At 43.3% G+C, this 17,399-nt stretch overlaps 1 non-coding gene across 1 annotated transcript; it reads left to right on the forward strand.

The window, feature by feature from the left end:
- The first annotated feature begins 280 nt into the window (after positions 1-280).
- Positions 281-355, forward strand: Trnat-ugu (transfer RNA threonine (anticodon UGU)). Its single transcript has one exon. It is a non-coding gene; the product is annotated as a tRNA-Thr (tRNA).
- The last annotated feature ends 17,044 nt before the right edge of the window (positions 356-17,399 follow it).

A 17,399-nucleotide genomic window follows, 5' to 3' on the forward strand; every position in this document is an offset into this window, starting at 1 on the left:
ACCAGATACCACATACTGAGGATTCAAGGCAGGTGACTGCATTTTGTTCCGACTACTACCTGTATGAGTTCAATAGGGTTATATATGACGGTAGTATCTGTTCCCGAAAGGACAGTTACCGTGGATGACCATGCAGGTTTGCTAGAAATGAAATGATAACTAAATGGACGCCCTAGCTGCAAACAGGCGTTGATGTACTTCACTGGGGACATGTTGAAAATGTGTGCCCCGACCGGGAGGCGTGCAAGTGATAAGTCCCTGCAGACGCACTATCCTCTGTGCCCGCGGTGGCTCAGATGGATAGAGCGTCTGCCATGTAAGCAGGAGATCCCGGGTTCGAGTCCCGGTCGGGGCACACATTTTCAACATGTCCCCAGTGAAGTACATCAACGTCTGTTTGCAGCTAGGGTGTCCATTTAATTATCATTTCATCAGTAGGGTTACTTTCGGCTTATCTACTGTGGCAGCGGTCTTGTTTCGTCTGTTGGACCATGTGATGCGTGATCTCAAATTTAGCATCTTGTTTTAGAGGACCGAATCAGGACTGACCAAGAGTGCACCTCTGCCTTGCGACAGTTTCCACCTCACAGGAATAAAAACAGAATTTCTCGATGTAGTGGCATGGCCAATTATTTCAGTAAATTTGTTCCTGATTTCTCCAAGCTTGCCGTCCTCTTAATAATTTATATAAAAAGGGGGAGGTCTTTATTTGGGGATATAGCTAGCAGTCTGCCTTTGAGGTCATTCAGCTGAACTGGAACAGGGCTAGACGAAATATCCAATTGGCTCACGGCTGACAACCCAAGCATTATAATCAAAGGTGGCAACCAGCTCGTGTGAAAGTTGGGGACCGAATTTTTGTTCGCTATTTCGACTTTGGGTGCGGCAGCGATACTGGTATTTGTGGGAAGCTTACGCAGAGTTTTACCGGACCTCATCAGATTCTCCGGGACCTGGGTCCTCTTAATCTGTGATCTAGCTAGTGGTACATCATGTACACATCAGTCAGATCAAACAAGCTGGATACCGCCCCTCCTTTCCCCCACTCCCCTGTTAGGAAAAAGCTGGGAGGGGAGGGGGGGGTTATGTTTCAGTTGGGGAGGTTGAGCCGTTTTCTCTTCTGGGATGAATTATTGCGGCGTGCGTGTCCTTTTGGGACAGCGTTGGGAGAAAGTTGGGGCTCCGAGCTGAAGACGACGGTTGGCCATTTTCCCTTGCTTGTGATTTCATCAGGAACGACCTTTCGTTGGTTGGTCGATCGTCTCATCGGACGACGTTTAAGGGGTCTTTTGGTCACTTCTGGGTTCTGTGGGCCCCGTATTACTTTGAAATAGTCCCTGCACAGTGACTTGTTTCAGTAGTAATTGAGTTCCTTGTGGTATTGTTGTTTGGTGGATCTGTGAAGGGATCACACTAACAGTCCCACTGGTATAAGCAGGGCTATTATTAAGCCGAGTTGTTAAATTCTTTTATTTTTGCTTGTGTTTTCGAACTACATTGGCCACCCAGTGAAGTGTCCAATAGACCTAGCAGCACATGGAGACTATCGTCATGTAGTGGACGCTGTGGACTGTTCATGAATGCTCTGCATTGGTAAGGTCCAATATTTGCATCTAGTGAAATTTTTCAATGAGCAGTCAGTATCAACGCTGTTTGAGTAGTGGATATGTGGAGGCAGCTTATTGCAATTCCCTTGGATTGATCTTGTATTTAAATATAATCCTCTTGTTACACTCTTGTTTAAATATTAGTCAGTCTATGTCAGTATATATATCACCTAGTTGTTTTGAAGCGGGCCATTTATTCACTCTCTTAAACTGTTTTGGAAGAACTGTAAAATTTTTGAAACTCCCTGGCAGATTAACACTGTGTGCCGGACCGAGACTGGAACTCGGGAACTTTGCCTTTCGCGGGCAAGTGCTCTATCAGCTGAGCTACCCAAGCACGACTCACCCCCCGTCCTCACAGCCTTATTCCTGCCAGTACCTCGTCTCCTACCTTCTAAACTTTACAGAAGCTCTCCTGCGAACCTTGCAGAACTGGCAGTTCTGAAGGAAAGGATATTGCGGAGACATTATATTTAATCCTATGTTAAATTAATATCCCATCACTTGTTATTTATGGGCGACTTATTTAAGGTGAAAGGCTAAGAGTGCATAGTTCTGCAGCACTGACTTTATTATTATACATAATTCGTTGAAGGTAGAAAGCACTTTTTGAATAATAGTTTACCCATTTTGTCACTTTCTGAAAACTTTCAGAAAGTTATAGGGGACAAAATCATTGTAGCCACTCTACGTAAAAATGGTGCCTCAGCAGAAACATTTTGGAACGTTCAATAATTAAAATTAACTGTGAAAACGTTTTTGTAAATTGTAATAATTGTTACTATACTTCCTAACAATTTTAAAACGGATACACTTAGATGTTCACAAGCTAATTTCAGGTATTTTGAACACCAAGCCATTGTCTTTTCAACGTTCTTGCGCACTCAAAGCAACTTCCTCTTGATAAAAATAAAATTACCTCCTCGTGAGCGATCAACGTCTCTTCTGTATCAAGGAGTGGCTGAATCTTCCTTTTTATCTTCCAGATCACCTGCGTTACTTCGTGCATTTCACGGATAACACAAAAGAAATTAATTTCGTTGATCTTATTATAGTTTTGTGGTAGACACTGTCAGTACGATGAGTATTGAGAAAGAAAACTCAAAAACTGCACACCCCCGAAATATAATTGTTGGAGTAAATCAACAGTAATTTCGTCGTTTTATAAAAATTAACTGTCCTAACAAACTGCCTGGCTCACTTTAGTAAATTAAATGTTTTCGTAATACTATCGTGAAACACAGAAATTTTGTTGATCCCTGATTGTTTGCAGGATATTCTGCTCCTATTTATTGTCCTGCTCGGAAACCAGTTAACTCCCGTAATGAATCCAGCAGCGGTAGTCGCAAGGTTGCAAAATATCAAATTACACATACTATTTTATATTTTTTTCTGCTAGATATCTGCAGCCAATAAGAACTACAATTTCAGTTATGTATCTCCAATAACGAAAAACAACTAATAACGTAACTTCTTTTTTTCTAGAAGACAATAAAATTATTATGATCCTCCCTCTTACAGCTTCTTTGGACTTCTCCGCCCCGTAGTGCTACAGTTCAAATGGCGTCGCTTAGTGCATAGAGCACCTAAGGTTTCAAAACTAGGTGTTTATAAGTTGGCAGTACATATGAAGTTTTGGTCTGTATTTTGGCGGCTTGTATGCGTGTAAATCATCTGATGAAAAGTATCCGGCCACTAGTGGTAGACAGCAGTAAGAGATATGTCCAATTTTCGCCTTTATGACGGCTTCAACAGTGCTGTGAACGCTTTCAATGGGGTAGCTGAATGTCTATGGAGGTATAGCATCCGATTCTTCCTCAATAGCCGAAACGAGAGAAGATAGTTATATTTTGGTGGCTACGGTATGGAGCGAAGTTCTGACGCGTCCCAAAGGTGTTCCATAGGGCTGAGATCCGGACTCTGCCCGAAGAAAGGTATTGTCCACAAAGCCGTGCTTCACAGATATTTCTTTCTGACAGGGTGCATTCTCATGGTCCTAGTGTCGTAGTCTCCGAACTGTTCCAGTGCTGTACACTAACCGTGAAAATACCCAAAAACCCAAACACAACGACGTCCATGCTTACCTGCAGTCTCTACACATGCAGCAAGTAACGTTTTACAGGCCTTCGCGAAACCCAAACGCTTCCAGCGAATTGCCGGAGGGTACAGTGTACATTCCAAAACACTAGTTTATAGTTATCTACTGATCAGTGGTAACGGTATGTATGAGGTGTGATTGTGTCGTTTTAAGAATAGACTTGTAATTGCACAGTGGTAGTACTTACATGCTACTGTGATGTATCTCCTTCAAAATAGCCAATTCTGATTGAACACACCGACTCCAACAGTGTTTCCACTTTTGGAAACATTCCTGGAAATTTTTTTCCTGAAGTGTGTTATGGACGCTGTCTGTATTTGCCTGGATGTCTTCAGACGAGTCAAATCGCTTCCCTTTCAGTGAAAATTGCAGTTTAGGAAACAGGTAGAAATCCGGAGGGGCCAAATCAGGGGAATATGGCGGTTGTGGAAATACAGGAATTTTTAATTTCGTCAAGAGTTCAACGACGGAGAAGGCACGATGACCCGGAGCATTGTCATGGTGTAGCACCCAACTGCTGTCTTTCCACAACGCAGGCCTTTCCTTCTGCACCTTTTCGTGCAAACGTTCAAGGACACATTTGTAGTATTCCTGGTTCATTGTCTGTCCTCTAGGGGTAAATCCATGATGCACGATACCGGTAGAAACGAAAAAAGTCACCAACATTGTCTCCACCATCGACCGACTTTGCCGTGCTTTTTTCGGTCGTGGTGAACCAGGAGTCTTCTACTGAGAAGACTACACTTTGGTTTCAGGAACATACCCATAAACCCACGATTCGTCACCTGTAATTGCCCTATTTAACATATCTGGGTAGTTTTAGTCCGCTTAATCAGTTCTTGGCACACTTCAAGTATTGTCTCTGGTCACTTGACAACACTTTTGGAATGAATTTTGCGGATACTCGACGCATGTTCAGATTTTCAGTTAAAACTCACTTAAATGATAAAGAACTTAAATTAAATTCATCAGCCATCACCATAATTGTAAGTCTACGATTAGAGCGCACTAAGTCGCAAACTTTCATTCGTATTTGAGGTGGAAGGACGGCCGGAACGTGGTTCATCTTCAAATGATAGGTGGCCGTTTTTAAATCGGATGAACCAGACAAAAACATTTGATTGGCTCATACAATTATCTCCTAAAGCTATTTTTAATAGTTCGTAATTCCTGAGAGGTTGATTTCCCAGTTTTAAAACAAAATTCCACACAAACTCTGAGCCGTACGTGGCTCGTGTTCCCGCCATCATGTATTTTACAGCCTGTTTATAACGTGCTTCCAATTCACTACATTAATTTAAATTACTACTGTCACTGAGTTGCTGCTTTGCCTGACCGGGACCGGTGCTAGAAGCGCGTATCGATATATCCCCTCTCGTAGTATCTTTGCTCGACTGTTGTCGTTGTCTGTCGTAAGCGAGTTCAGGTCGCGGATTCGGGTCGTGAGTTCGGTGCTGCCAGTTATTTGGAATGCGTCTGGAGCGCAGTCCGGACCTGCCAGTTGGGGAGTTGCATGCAATGCGGCACAAGTGCAGACGGGTTGGAGTAGCAGTGAGGTATGCGTCGACATGGCTCCCCCGACCATTGCCGCCATGCGTCACTTGAGACGGGCCACGGTCTTGGTGGATCGTCGGTCGGTCGTCCTACTGGACGACGTGTTTTGGCTCGCCGATCGTTCATGAGTCGGTTGTGTGTGTGTGCATCGACTCCCGATTTGTCTTCGTGCGTTCTTAGTGACTGTTGGGTGTCGTTCAGGTCTTCGTGCAAGTATTTGCCTGTTTGTGTGTGTAGTTGCCGTTATTTCCACTGACGTTAATTTTAGATGTTGTCGGCATTCTGAAAATGGCTCTGAGCACTATGCGACTTAACTTCTGAGGTCATCAGTCGCCTAGAACTTAGAACTAATTAAGGGGCTCCGGAAAGGCTCAAAATCATGAAAAGTTCAATTTTTACTTTTTTGCATTTTCTAAATCTGCAGACTATTACCTTTTAATAGATATATAATTTATTCAATTCCGAAGACTGCAACTATTTTTAAATTTTTTTTGAAATGTGTTCTACATGGGCGTGACCCACTGTGGCGCTGTTAAACTGCTGTCAAATGGTGTTAATATTAACGTCCGTGTTCATCAGGTACATTTTAGTGATGTGAGATAAAGTATGTGTTGTGGCTAACCTGTGATGGTTCAATATATATCGCTGGTGTGATTGTCGATTGTTTCATGTTTATTTACTCTGTCGTTATCTCGAAAACATTCGTAATTAATTCTGTTTCTTGAGTCTCTGTTTTGTTGAAGTATAATAATGAGTAAAAGTAAAGTTATTAGAAATCCTCTGAAGGCTTTTAACAAAAGGAGAAATTTTGGAAAGCCAAAGGTATTTAGAAATATGGGAATGAAGATAGGTTCTAACATGGTACGAGCGATCTTGCTTTAGACAAGGAACGCCTTCGGGGTGCAGACAGGGCTGTAAAGAGTCTAGAAATACAAGCAAGAGTAAACAGGAGGACGAACAAGAGGAAGCTGGAGGAGGAGTTTGCAGAGGATGAAGATAATCCATCCTATGGACCTGGAATGCACTAAAAAGTTAATCCAACCTTGTGTCGCTCGATTCCCAAAACTTTTATTTCTCATACTCATTACATGTTTTCTAAGGATCTTCCAAACATATTTGTTTCAAACTTTCAGTAAATGTTACACAGTACTTTCTGCATAATTTAACACAGCCTTTTTCCAAAAAACTGTATATTTTTGAATATGTAAATAAAAAATTGCAAAAAAATGTTGTGAATATTCATTACAATTGAAAAAAAATCATCTTTAATAACTGAACTAAAATTTTGTAAAATCCCTGTGTTAAGTTGTAGCCCATATTCCAATAAATAATCTGTAAAAAGTTCAACTTCCTACCTCAAATACTTTGTGAGGAAAGATGTAATTTATAAGCGTTATTTTAACATTGCAAGTATAGGGCGTTCCGGAACCCCTTAAACCTAACTAACCTAAGGACATCACACACATCCATGCCCGAGGCAGGATTCGAACCTGCGACCGTAGCGGCCGGTCTGATCCAGACTGCTGCTCGGCATTCTGAAAGAAGTCGGTCGGCTGCTGCGGACCAGTGAAACGGCCGCTAAACCTGCTGGGCAAAACAGGTAATTAGGATTGTGGAAAGGGCCAAATAAGGTTGGGGGCAGCTTCACCTTCTAATTGTAATTTAATAACACATTTACAGCCAAAGCGGCACATAGCCGAACCTTTACGAAATGCAACTCTTTGACGGCTGAAGGCCTCCAAAAAAGAAATATTAAAAAATCAACAAGATAAAAATGCATTTAAAATAGCAAATAAAACAGTTAAAATAACATATCATAGCTAGGTGGAAAGCCTCAAGGGAAGTATATAGAACAAACATATCCAAGGTGCATTACAAATAGCTGAAGGCCGCAATTAAATTTCAAAATTTTAAAATGTATTACCATAACCTTTTAAAGGCAGAAGGCCGCAGTGTTTAAGCTTGAAAGATAATTTTAAAAATAGAGTTGCAAGGCTGTAAGCACACAATTAATTTTCCAAAATTAAAAAATATATATAACTATAAGTCTTAAACTTTAAGTAGCTGAAAACAGACAATTAAACACCGGTGGGAAAGACAATAAAGATAACGGCACTCAGAAACCTCCATGGAGGTCAGTCTGCCCTCGTTCACTTAGGTGAGAGCCCAACTACACTTAATCCGTCGGAACCCAACCAACGGACAGCCATGGACCGACCGACAAACGACTTGCTTGCCACCAATCGGTACATGAGAATTCAAACACAAAATGTTACGGGCATGATTATCCACAATGAATATGTTTATGTATGAAGCTGTCAGAACTACACACCGTGTTGGACAGCGAAAACAGGTGAGGAAAGGACACTGCCTGAAATTACGTTAGTGGCCAGGGCAGGAAACCGGAACGCTATCGGCCACAAGGCAGAAAATTCCGCTGGTGCAATTTAATTGTAGTCAACCAATAGAGTTACTTCCACCGCATGCCGACTAAATTTCAACAATAGAAACGCTCTGTGTTGCTCACAGGAAAACCTCCCCAACAGCGAACCACCGAAGCGAACCAATCAACATGAATGGACGTGGCTTAGTTAGTTGAAACCACTACTGAACTTGACGTCCAGGGTCGATGAACCACGAAGATGGTAGCGATCGGACAGCGCCACACACGCTCCAACACTGCGCAGGGACCGCCAGCGGACCCAGACTACTGAACCACTCGGAGATAACTTCCCTGGTCCGCAGCAATCGACTGACTCCTCTCAGAATGCCGACAACATCTAAGATTAACGTCAGTGGAAATAACAGCAACCACACACACAAACAGACAAATACTTGCACGAAGACCTGAACGATACCCAACAGTCACTAAGAACGCACGAAGACAAATCGAGAATCGATGCACACACAAACAGCCGACTCATGAACGATCGGCGAGCCAAAACACGTCGTCCAGTAGGACGACCGACCGACGATCCACCAAGACCATGGCCCGGCTCAAGTGATGCGTGGCGGCAATGGTCGGGCGAGCCATGTCGACGTAGAGCACACTGCTGCCCCAATCCGACTGCACCAGTGCCGCATTGCAGCTCCCCCACTGGCAGGTCCGGACTGCTCTGCAGACGCGTTCCAACTGACTGGCAGCCCGAACTAGTGACCCGAACTCGCGACCTTAACTCGCTTACGACGGACAACGACCGGGAAGTCATAGCTGTTGAGCAAAGATACTACGAGAGGGGATATATCGATACGCGCACTAGCGCTGGTCACGGTCGTTCAAAGCAGCAACTCGGTGACAGTAATAATTTAAATTAACGTAGTGAGGTTGTAACCTCCTTCTCACTTATCGACCTTCATAACAGTAAAAATTAAACATCGTGTACCTAACGGAAATTTGGGAAAAGCAATCGTCACCGAAATTAATCTGTAGGTAAAGAGGGAGGAAAGGGTTACATCTAAATGAAAGGAAAAATGCAAATGAAAGTGGTGGAAATTAATTTTGAAAAGAGGTAAAGTTAATAAGGAAAGTAAATGTGCGGTCGTTATGTTGACAATTAACTATCGTTAATTAGATATTTGAGATTTGGGCAAAATTACGGTCACCGGTCCTATGGACAACTACTGTAATAACTGAAAAAGAAACGTTATTGCTCATATAATTAGCACTAAAAGCGTGGCAACTGAAGGTTGACACGAGTTTTGTGAAAACTGAATGTTTGTCAGAAGTAATAAATTTCGCTACACTCTTGTCTTAATTTAGCAAAAGAATTAATAAACCCGGAAAATTTAAAGTTAATTTAGTGACTAAACTTAATAGTGAACTTTGTTTCTGAAGCATTACGAAATTCAATAAAATAAAGTTAGTCTTGGGCTACCTCAACAATCATTACAAAAGCTACTTGAATCTACGCAATTTAGAAATAAGAGATTTAACTTTGAACTTGAATTAAATGATTCTGAACAATTAACAATAGTAAAATTTAGTTCGTACCAAGCTGAGCTGCTGTCACAGGTAAGCTAAAATATGGTAACAAAACTCGAAGTCTTAATTTGTGCTTGTGTAATCTAAATATTGTAGCCAGCTATGAATACCTTAACCGAACTTTGAAATTAAAGCAGTAAAATCGAATAATATTACTTTAATGCAGGCGTTTGAACTATAACGACACTCGAGTTCATTTCAGAAAAGGAAGGGACCCTGTTTGGTAATGCAATTGGGTCAATGAGCAACAAAGGTCCATGCTAAGTTTCTGAAATTAAAGCAGTAAAATCGAATAATATTACTTTAATGCTGGCGTTTGAATTACAACGACACCCGAGTTCATTTCAGAAAAGGAAGGGACCCTGTTTGGTAATGCAATTGGGACAATGAGCAAAAAAGGTTCAGGCTAAGTTGCTGTATTTTAGTGATGCTAATGGAATAGTTTAGAAAGCTGAGGTCTGCCGTACAGTTCTAAAACTTCACGTCCTTTCAGTCTTCCATGTTGGTTGATTGAAGGTTTGAAGTCGTCGATCGAGGAGGTGGCGACAATCACTCATTGTCGGCTGTAGCTGTTGCATAAGCTGGATGTTGGCACGCCTTCTTCTCGACACGGTCACCAGGCGAAACGGGCTCTTGATGTGCGCCAGCTAATGCTTCCCGTCCGCGACACCGTGTCAGAAACTATCATAGTAAGTCGAGCGCAATTACGTGCTGCCAAACCCCGAAAGCGCGGCAACTCGCGGGAGCGTCACTCAACACACCTGCTCCACCACCGTACTCCAACCAGACTCTTTTTCCCACGCTCCACGCGGCAGAGTTAACACTACCAAAGATCCTAAACACTTTGGTTCTCCACACGACCTATCGATGTAATCGTTCGATAGCATAGTTTTCCCTAGGTAAGACCCAGCGTAAAAATACAAATAGTACACTCCTGGAAATGGAAAAAAGAACACATTGACACCGGTGTGTCAGACCCACCATACTTGCTCCGGACACTGCGAGAGGGCTGTACAAGCAATGATCACACGCACGGCACAGCGGACACACCAGGACCCGCGGTGTTGGCCGTCGAATGGCGCTAGCTGCCCAGCATTTGTGCACCGCCGCCGTCAGTGTCAGCCAGTTTGCCGTGGCATACGGAGCTCCATCGCAGTCTTTAACACTGGTAGCATGCCGCGACAGCGTGGACGTGAACCGTATGTGCAGTTGACGGACTTTGAGCGAGGGCGTATAGTGGGCATGCGGGAGGCCGGGTGGACGTACCGCCGAATTGCTCAACACGTGGGGCGTGAGGTCTCCACAGTACATCGATGTTGTCGCCAGTGGTCGGCGGAAGGTGCACGTACCCGTCGACCTGGGACCGGACCGCAGCGACGCACGGATGCACGCCAAGACCGTAGGATCATACGCAGTGCCGTAGGGGTCCTCACCGCCACTTCCCAGCAAATTAGGGACACTGTTGCTCCTGGGGTATCGGCGAGGACCATTCGCAACCGTCACCGTGAAGCTGGTCTACGGTCCCGCACACCGTTAGGCCGTCTTCCGCTCACGCCCCAACATCATGCAGCCCGCCTCCAGTGGTGTCGCGACAGGCGTGAATGGAGGGACGAATGGAGACGTGTCGTCTTCAGCGATGAGAGTCGCTTCTGCCTTGGTGCCAATGATGGTCGTATGCGTGTTTGGCGCCGTGCAGGTGAGCGCCACAATCAGGACTGCATACGACCGAGGCACACAGGGCCAACACCCGGCATCATGGTGTGGGGAGCGATCTCCTACACTGGCCGTACAACACTGGTGATCGTCGAGGGGACACTGAATAGTGCACGGTACATCCAAACCGTCATCGAACCCATCGTTCTACCATTCCTAGACCGGCAAGGGAACTTGCTGTTCCAACAGGACAATGCACGTCCGCATGTATCCCGTGCCACCCAACGTGCTCTAGAAGGTGTAAGTCAACTACCCTGGCCAGCAAGATCTCCGGATCTGTCCCCCATTGAGCATGTTTGGGACTGGATGAAGCGTCGTCTCACGCGGTCTGCACGTCCTGCACGAACGCTGGTCCAACTGAGGCGCCAGGTGGAAATGGCATGGCAAGCCGTTCCACAGGACTACATCCAGCATCTCTACGATCGTCTCCATGGGAGAATAGCCGCCTGCAATGCTGCGAAAGGTGGATATACACTGTACTAGTGCCGACATTGTGCATGCTCTGTTGCCTGTGTCTATGTGCCTGTGGTTCTGTCAGTGTGATCATGTGATGTATCTGACCCCAGGAATGTGTCAATAAAGTTTCCCCTTCCTGTGCCGTGCGTGTGATCATTGCTTGTACAGCCCTCTCGCAGTGTCCCGAGCAAGTATGGTGGGTCTGACACACCGGTGTCAATGTGTTCTTTTTTCCATTTCCAGGAGTGTACAATCATCATACACTGATCAGTCAGAACATTATGACCACCTGCCTAGTACGTAGGTGGACACCTTTGTCACAGATAACAAAGGCGAAGCATCGTAACATGAAAACAATGAGGCCTCGGAAGGTCGCTGGACGGAGCTGGCATCGCATCTGCACACACGGGTCACCTAATTCACGTAAATTTCGAGAAGGAGGGCTATGAGCTCTGACGCCACGTTCAATCACATCTCAGATTCATTCAATCGGGTCCACATCTGGCGAGCTGCGGCGCCAGCACATCAACTGGAACTCGCCACTGCGTTCCTCGAACCACTCCACACTCCTGACCTTGTGACATCTCACATTATCTTGTTGAAAAATGCCACTGCCGTTGGTAAATATGATCGTCACGAAGGAGTGTACGTGGTCTGCATCCAGCGCACCATACTCCTTGGCCGTTACGGTGCCTTGCATGAGCTTCACTGGTCTCGTGGATGCCCCCGTAAATGTTCCCCAGAGCATAATGAAGTCACCACAGAACAGGTGTCAAGAAGCTGATCCCCTGGAAGACAACGGATCCGCACCCTCCCATCGGCATGATGAAGAAGGTATCGGGATTCATCAGACTGTGAAACGCTTTGCCACTGCCCCGACGTTGAGTGCCGTTGGCCATGTGCCCATTTCGGTCGTAGTTGCCGATGTCGTGGTGTTAACATTCGCACATGGATGGGTCCTCGGCTGCGGAGGCCCATCGTTAGGAGCATTGGTCCACCGTGTATTCGGACACACTTGTACTCTACCCAGCGTGTCAGTCATGTCACAGATAGGCACCTGTCCTTTTTACCAGTTTTCCCTGCCTCCGACGCCAGTCATCTGTAATGCAGAGTGACCGCCCAACCCCATGACGTCTGGACGTTGTTTCACCATGGTTCAGTCGCGTGATGAAGACACTCACCTGAGCACGACAAATCGTGCAATATCCGAAATTCTCGTGCCGAGCCTCCACGCCATCACAATCTGCCCTCGGTCACACTCGGGTAGACCGCGTGCCTCCCCCATTCTACACATGGATAGCATGCTCACGGATACTACATGCACCGCGCATGTGCCTGAACAGCAGTTATCCTCAACAGGTGACGCTGTTATCACTTGGACGGATTTATATCGATTGAAGGTAGCTGATCAAACATTCTGGCTGATCAGTACAGCAAGAATTGAAGAATAAGGATTTGCATATACAGATGTCGTAATTCCAGGTCATTTTCCTTTTCAATTTTTCTTTACTTAATATTTTTTTGGAGGTCGGTGAGCTACGTATGATCTACAAGAAACCAACAAGTTATCAATCAATTTCACGTTAGTCTGTAAATACAGCATCTATCACCCCAGTAAATTAGTATTGAGTGTTATCAACATAAATTTTGCAGAGTACTTCGAAATGTAAGAAATCCAGTAATTCAGGTTGTTAATTAATTATCCTAAGCTATTTCCTTTTCTCCAGGTAAGTGGCTAGTTACAGTATGGACATGGGCACGAACATGTCAGTTCGGTTTCTCCGCATGGAATTTCCTCCAGCTGTATTCATTAACTAAATATGTGATGTTCTCACCCATAATTTCATCAGCTGTAGGAATTTCCATACCTTAGAGCGAGTCATGTTCATCCCACATTACTCGATCTTCTTCGCCTTTAGAATATTCAATAACGATACTCCTGTATTAATTTTCCTCTTCACTAAGTTCATCCAATCATAGAGGCATGCATTAGGATACATGGTTTTGCAACTCAAATAATAAGACAACAGCAAACATACTATGAGACCGAAACAAAGTAAGTTTCGTATTTGAACGTGCATAGTAGGTAAATAAATACAAAGGATGTTACGAATACTCTGTCCTTTCAAAGAAAAGAAAATTTACAGTGCTTTAGAAAATGAATATAACTTATTTCACATTCACCTATTTGAGGCCACAACCAATTTATTATTGATTCCACTACAAATTTCATTAAATCTGGAACTTCATGACCTGAAATAAAATTATGTGTTATAGAATCGAAATATGACATCTTCCCTAGATTGAAAGGTGTTACACTACTAATCAAGTGGTTGACATTGGTCACCCAATGTAACAGATAGTTAATTGTGGTATCCCCAGTTCAGTCTGCAAACTAAAACGTAATTTATACTTCGTGGAGAACACAATCCCTTTGAATGCTGCGTACATGAGAGACATACCTGCCGTTCACAGAAATGAAAATATCACAAGATGGTGACTATACCCCGGTGGAACACTGGAGGTTTAAGCTAGAAGATCATAAAACTTTGAATCTGGAAACAATACGAGGAAATGAGATTTCGATCTTTAGCAGTTCAGGAGTCTCAAGAACAACTAAATGGATTCTTTACCGTCTTGATACTACCGATGTTCCATAAAAATACAAGGATTGTCTAAAACCTGTGTTGAAAGATGTGACCAGTCCATAAAAACGAAACAGATAGAAAAATTCATTCACTTTAAGATAATTTGCCACTGAGCAATAAATTTTTCATGACATTTATAAATCTGCACTGTTTGTCAGTTTTTCTGTCTCGTGGATGTTTGTGAGGGTAGGTTGTATCCGATGTTCTCACTGGAAATATCTTACAGCCAAACAAGGTCATCTGTTTGAGGAAAAAAAATCATTGTACCTGGCAGCTGTCGTTGGCGGACGGGGTCAGCGGTGGGTTCCATCCAAAAGTATTAAAAAAAATGATTTTGTAATCTCTTCTTGCCACATACTCCACAATTTTCTAGATTTTAGCAGGTTAGTTCTCGGTAACATGTCATGTCATTTTGTTTCCATTCCTACTTGCTTTAAGACATTATCGGTACCTCAGTCGGTTAGTGTATCTGAAAAATATGTGATTTGCTAGCATTATCTGAATACAGGACTTGCAACGGGAAACAAAAACATCTTCCTCACTCCTCATTCTTATGGATCTTGGTTGTCTGTCTCTTTACAAATGAATAAGCGATAGTTGAAATTTGCGGAGATGCAAGATTAATCTACATCAATCTGCTATTCTGTCTACGTGATGAACGTGTTCCTTGTTGAAAATTTTAATAAATCAGTGTCTTCAGAGTACTAGCCCAACAGGAAGAAACACGACCAAATCATCTGGGAAAAATTTTTCTGCTTGCGTTTCAGTTACCACTTTTGTCTCGAAATTTTGTCCAAAAGTCGTTTGCAAACAATTTGTAAATGTGTACTTGTCGTATTACTATGTTGCACAGTGAGACATAGTGAGTTCTCAAGCAGAGGCAGGTAGACATTTCGAAACGCCACTCCTGGTGGAATACAGTGGCGTCTCTCAGCGCGTAAATATGGAAAGATAGAAGGGCGACGCTGCGACCTCGATTTATCTCGTTTATCTAGTTCGTTTCATCTTCATTAAGCTAGCGCTTCGTGCGAGGGTGCGTGGATGCAACGTGAGATGTGAGTATATGCTGGAAGGTGTGAAACGCTATCTAGAATATAAATGAAAAAGGCAAGCGTTATGCGTTATTTGAAATACGGCAGGCCGTTCCGTGTGCCTGTTCTGCAAACGAGAGCTTCGGGCGTGTAGTTTAGGTAGCGGCTTCCTCGGTATTTTAAAGGAAAGGTGAGAGAAGACAGTTTTGTTGACAAGGGCTACAGAGAGCAATTTGTTATCCCTTGGCATATAATACCTAGCAAAAGTAAATAAATAAATAAATAAACACATAAAAACATTGGTCAGTCAGGCAGAGACACAGCAGCTAGGCTGGCTGAACATGAACGCAGCTGGAGGTTGCATAATTCAGACTCTGCATTTGCTGCGCATGTACTGAGTGAGGGTCACAACTACGAGCCAGTGTCCAGTGTACTTCACCTAGCAAACAAAGGCCATAAACACAACCCGCTGGAACCCCAGGAAATTTACAAACATCTTGCTCACAGTCCAGATTTAATCCTAAATCACCAGACACAGCTCAACACTTCCCCTCTCCTAAACTTCATATAATCATCTCTGTTGTTCATTACTTCCCACACTCTCTCTTCCTACATATTCCCATTTTCCTGTATTCATTAAGTTCTTTTGTTTTGTTGGAGTTGTCTTTTTATTCCATATAGACTGTAATTTCAACAGTTAAGGCATTCTTTTAACTGGTACTTGTATTACTGTCCGTTTAACACCTCTTGTACTTCTCTGATCAAATACTGTTCATATTTTACTTCGTTCATTTATTAAATGCAAACGGTTACACAGCCACTGTTTTGATTATAATGTTAATGTCAAAATGCAGTACCACCACACGCTCAAAGAATGCATTTACTGTAGATTTCCTCAAACGCCTCTGTTTTCCTGCATCTATTTATTTCTATTTATCCTATTGATATTGATTATGTTCCTTATGTATTCTGCAGTTACACTGATAATTGTCTCTTCTTTTGATTGGTTTGTTTATCACTCTCCATGTTTCATACCTCCTGATGAGGCCCAGTCTAGTACTAATTTCGTTAGTTTTGTTTACTAATAGAAACTGTTATGTGGGCATGCTATTCCTATTTTGTGTTAAAGGTTTTCCTGTTTGCTCTATTGTTATTTATGTACTGTTCAATTTCTACTTTTTCATTGCATTACCACCACACTGTCAAAGATATTACTTAGTGTATGTTTCTACTTCAGTCTAGACGTGTTACTTCTCTTCCAATGTTGTTTGCAAACATTGTAACTTCTTTGGTGATAATAGTAAATGTCTGACGATGGCCTTGTAAGCCGAAAACCGGTTAACAGTGAAAGTAACATTGTAGAACATAAGCAAAGTGGTGCTTTTCATTTTTTATAATGTTGTTCTACCAAGAACCGACGGAAGATTCTGTTAACATGATAAAATTAAACTGTTCAGCAAGAAGAATTAGCCAACTTCTTGATACCGCGAGGTACTAACAGTCCACATAGACTAATGACATAATGTATGACACAAAAGCCAGTGACTTTAATTTCCACAAAACTGAGAAGTAAATGCAACACAGTTTCTTGATTAATATAAAAGGAGGTAATAATCAACAATAATGCTCGCGTATGTCACTGCACTTGTGTTAGAAAGCAGGGAATACATTTGAAAAGCTGTAGAAAGAAATTAACAGTGTACTATATTTTGTTTGATGACGCAGACGAAAAGAATAATAGAGGTTCTTAGGAAAAAATAAACAATACTTTTAATTAGGCATTAACTGCTTAGCCGACGAGATACATATCTGATGGTGGTCAGGGCATACAGGCGCAAAGAGCACACTCGAATGGATGTAGAAATGGTTCCATTATATCGCCATCGTTCGCTACAATCGATAGTGATGACGTCTGCGAGCTGCAGCGATTCAGGTTTGGTGCCCGTATCGCAGGGAGGAGCAGAAAGCAGCTGCATGTGCGACGCCCCCTGCTACAGACCAGAGTACCGGTCTGCACGGCGCACTAATATACTGACGGGCAAACATCGCAACAAGAAGAAGGAGTTGTGCGAGTGAAACGAAAGTTGTTAGGCGTGTTTCTAGTCAGATTCCATGCCAGTCGCACGAAAAATGGCTCTAAGCACTATGAGACTTAACATCTGAGGTCATCAGTCCCCTAGACATAGAACTGCTTAAACCTAACTAACATAAGGACATAACACACATCCCTGCCCGAGGCAGGATTCGAACCTGCGACAGTAGCAGGCGCGAGCGGTTACGGAACGAAGCACCTTGATCCGCTCGGTCATA

Source organism: Schistocerca nitens, chromosome 2 (genome assembly GCF_023898315.1).
Source record: "Schistocerca nitens isolate TAMUIC-IGC-003100 chromosome 2, iqSchNite1.1, whole genome shotgun sequence".
In the NCBI taxonomy this organism is placed as follows: domain Eukaryota; kingdom Metazoa; phylum Arthropoda; class Insecta; order Orthoptera; family Acrididae; genus Schistocerca; species Schistocerca nitens.